Source organism: Mus pahari, chromosome 9 (genome assembly GCF_900095145.1).
Source record: "Mus pahari chromosome 9, PAHARI_EIJ_v1.1, whole genome shotgun sequence".
NCBI lineage: Eukaryota > Metazoa > Chordata > Mammalia > Rodentia > Muridae > Mus > Mus pahari.
In genome coordinates this window covers 58,054,437-58,058,938 of record NC_034598.1, presented here as the reverse complement: position 1 = coordinate 58,058,938, position 4,502 = coordinate 58,054,437, and positions in this window count along the sequence as shown.

Below are 4,502 nucleotides of genomic sequence, written 5' to 3'. Positions count from 1 at the left end.
GTGTGTGTGTGTGTGTGTGTGTGTGTGTGTGTGTGTGTGTGAATGTATATTTGCTTTTGAAGGATAGCCCAGTATGGCCTGGAACTTACTATGTAGCCCTCGCTGATTTCAAACCCCCAGGGATTCTCCTTCCTCAGCCTTTTGGGTGCTAGGATAACAGACATAACAGTACCCTCTACTCTAAACCAGGTGACCAGGTATGATCCACCAACTGGAGAATAACAAAGAAAAAAAAATCCTTTTCCTTCTAATCACCCTCCCCCTCCCCCTCCCCCTCTGCAGACTTCAAATGTGGGAAAGCTGTCATCCTAGGCTGTGCCAAAAATGGGTTGGGGGAGCCACCATACAAGGCTCCCAAGACAGGCAGCCAGCAGGCAGGGCCTTGCCTTGACTAATAAGATGGCATTTCACTTGGTACCTTGGCCCACGCCCTCGCTTTTTCCAGAATATGCGTCTGCTGAGAGCACCTGCTCGGAGCCCTTCCTCCATCAGCCACTGAGCACAGTTCTAAATAAGTCAACCTTGGGTCGCCAAGAAGCCTTCACAGCTTCTTGCCTACTAAGACAAAAAAGCAACAGCTGGGGCACGCTGTCATTCACAGCTGCTGCCTGTAGTGACAATTTTTCCTCCCTGATGTTTTGAGTGGTGGAGGCTGGGATCATCTTCCGATGTTGCTTTTCTTCCTGGGGACTTCTCTGTTCATGTGCCACTGGGCATTGGCCCCCCTCTGGTCTTAAGTGTTTACATATAGTATGGGTGTGAAGTTCACTTTGGGGACAAATCCTGAAGCCACTTATTTATTTCTCCTAGAGGGGGAGCTGAGGTTTCTCCCACAGAAAAGCAAAACCAAGAACCAAGCTTCCTTCCGAGTTGCATCTGCTTTCCTTTCTGGAAACCACCCGTTTGCCCAATTCGGTTGCTGCCTCTTTTCTTTTCAGTGGGGCTATACAAAAGTCTGAATTACTCTCACAGAGAAATAGCGTTAGCCAAGAAGCCACTCCGATTTGAATTTCTTTTCCTGGCATTCACTCTCTCCCGCCACTTCCGATTTGATTTCCCACTTACACAAAATAATTATGGGGCAAAATGGATTATGAATTTCCTTAACAAGAAGCAGAATTGAATCGTTAGTAGAAAAAGAAAAAAAAAAAAAAAACAAACCATCTGACGGCTGTCCACGTTCATTTTGATACTGCGAATCCGATGAACAGAAGCAGGCATGCATGCCTTTTAAGTAAACAGCCTGTGTTCAGAAGGGACCTTGGTGCTGGGAATGAAATAAAGGCTCAGGCTGGGTGAGCTTCATGATCGGCCAAGCCTCTGCTGCCATCTGTCAGGGCTGGGCTCCTCTCCCTCCGGGCTGCAGCTCCTGGGGCCCAGCCGACAGAAGGGTATCATTAGCTAGCTTGTGGGCTAGGTCATATCACCGAGGCAGGTCACCTTGTGTCTTTGTGGTGTTTTGTCCCCCTCCCAAATTTAATCCTGAGAACGGGTAATTGAATTTTCATGCTAAGATTAAATGGTGATAGCACGCAATGTGTCCACTCCCTTCTGGTGGCCAAGTAAGGCTTGTTAAAGTAGCAGGGATAGGATCCAGGTAGCTCTTCCTTCAGTCTTCAGGGGATCAGAAGCAGGGAACCTGCCTGGGCCCAGCCCACAGAAATGCAAAGGTCTCAGAGATGCTCCCTGCCTTTACAAAGCCTGGGCACACAGAGCAGACTGGTGCCCCAGAGCGTTGTGAAGCAGTGCAGTGGAAAAAGTACTAGCTGAGAATCAAAGCAGACCCTCAGAGAAAGATGACACGCATGCACGCATGCATACACACTCACACAAATACACACATACTCACACATACACATATACACACACATACCACATATGCATATACACATATACACACATACACATACACATATACACACACAGATACAGACACATACACACATACACATACACATTCACACATATACACACATACACATACAAACACATACACATATACACACATACACACATATACACATACACAGATACAGACACATACACATACACACATATACACACATACACATATAAACACATACACATATACACAAATACACATATATACATATACATACACACATATACACACATATACATACACATATACATACACATACATATACATACATGTACACACATACACACAGAGATACACACATATACATACACATACACACTTACACATACACACATATACACACATACACATATACATATATACATACATACACACATACACATATACACACATACATATATACACACAGATACACACACAGATACATACACACACATATACACATACACACATACACATATACACACACAGATACATACACATATACACACATACACACACATATACACACATACATGTACATACACATACACATACATATACACATACACACATACACACACATGCGCACGTACACACACACAGGCACACACAAATGTGTACACAGTGATAGAGAGCCTTTACAGAGCTTGCATTCAAAGCAAAGGTGGATCTTGGGAGCTTTGTGATTGCAGTGAAGTGGAATATTCTTAGTGGAATCATAAGGAGAGAAGCAACATTACGCATGCTCAGAGAAGGTACAAACTATGAAGTATCTCTTTGGCACCCCTCACCATCCTAGCTACCCTCTGCGCGCGCGCGCGCGCGCGCACACACACACACACACACACACACACACACACACCCTGCACCTTGTCACAATTCTGAAAATCAATTCTGTGTGTCAGCACCTTGGTCAGTTACTTCCAGCCTTCTTTCATGGCACCCTACAGAACTTTCTACTGCACTGTAATCCATATTGCAGCTCACGTGTTTTCTCCTTTATCTGGGGATAGTTTCCAATCCTCACACCCACTGAGACAAGTCCCCAGCCCTGGTGGAAATGAGACATGGAAATGAGAATGTCCCCAGCCCTGGTGGTAATGAGAGATGTCCCCAGCCGATGAAAATAATAACAGCAATCCAGCAGCCACACAGCTGTATGTCTCCTTATCATTCCAAGTTTGTAATATTTTTGAAGGAGTGGCTTCTTGGCTTTAGGCAAATTGAGCCTACAATTCATTAAAAGCTTCTAGACTTTCACCAACTAGAAGGAATGCCAATGAAGAAAAATGGTGCATTTACAAATGACATTTTTATGTTGTCACACTATTCGGTCAATCCACTCATTGGACTATTTTGGCTTGGACTAGTAGGGAAAACAAAGAATTAATCTTTCTTTGTTTCTTTCTTTCTTTGTTTCTTTCTTTCTTTGTTTGTTTGTTTCTTTCTTTCTTTCTTTCTCCCTTCCTTTCTTTTTCTTCCTTCCCTCCACCCCCCCCCTTTCTTTCTAAAGCAGTAACTTGAACTTTTATCCTGGAAACTCATAATGTATCTAGTGTCATTGTGGTTTCTGGACTTGACTGAAATCAGTTGAAATTCTTCTTTTCTTTTTCTACAAAACTCCACTAAATTTCCAATATTATGAAGTATTTTGTTTTTCCCACCATTAGTATGTAAGTAACAGACAAGTTCTGTATAATTAAATCCAACAGGGGTGAGTTGTATACATCTAATAAAAGCCCAGTAGAGACGTTTGGAGTATGGCATTATTACGATTTGGATCCTTAATGTCCTCCAGATGCTTATGAATTCAAAACTTGGTCCCAAGCCTGTGGTGCTTTGGGGAGTAGCAGAACCTTTAAGAGGTAGTACCAAGTGAGAGGAAGTCAGGTCACTGAGGGTATGCCACTGAAGGGGGCAGTGTAATCTTAGCCCTTCCTGTTGCTGTCTGTCATGGGATGAGGAAGCACCCATGATGGTGTGTAACTCCACAGACACAAATCAACAGAGCCTAGAAACCCTATGTGATCTGTAAGGGCACTAGATCATGTGACCTGGATTTCATCAGTCAGATTACAGTGCTCAGAACTGTGTCTTTGGGGATCGCCAGCAGCACAGATTGCAGAATCTAAAATCTCAGTCTTTAAGTCTTTGCTTCCACATCCTTCTGTACACTCACTCAGCATCCCATCTGCTACCTCCCTGACATTATTTCAGACTTTAACAATGCACCAGCATCCTTGATTCCAAATCTGCTCTTCTCCATCATAGCACGGACCCTTCCCTCCAGCTAGACCGAGGTTTGCAGAGGCTGACTTCCTTCTAAGTGGTGTGTGTTGTGTTTTGTAAAAAAGATAAGGAGAGAAGGAATATGTTTGGTGGAGATGTGGTAAGGTGTGGGGGGAGGGGGGTGCCTCTGTAGGCCCATGCTGTGGCATCCCTTCTCCCTAGGGACCAGGTATAGTATAGAATAGAGCTTATTCAGGGCTTGGGGAAGGGAGTTGAGAGGGCAGTAGAGACAGGGAAAGAGAGAGAGAGAGAGAGAGAGAGAGAGAGAGAGAGAGAGAGAGAGAGAGACAGAGACAGAGACAGAGACAGAGACAGAGAGAGACAGAGA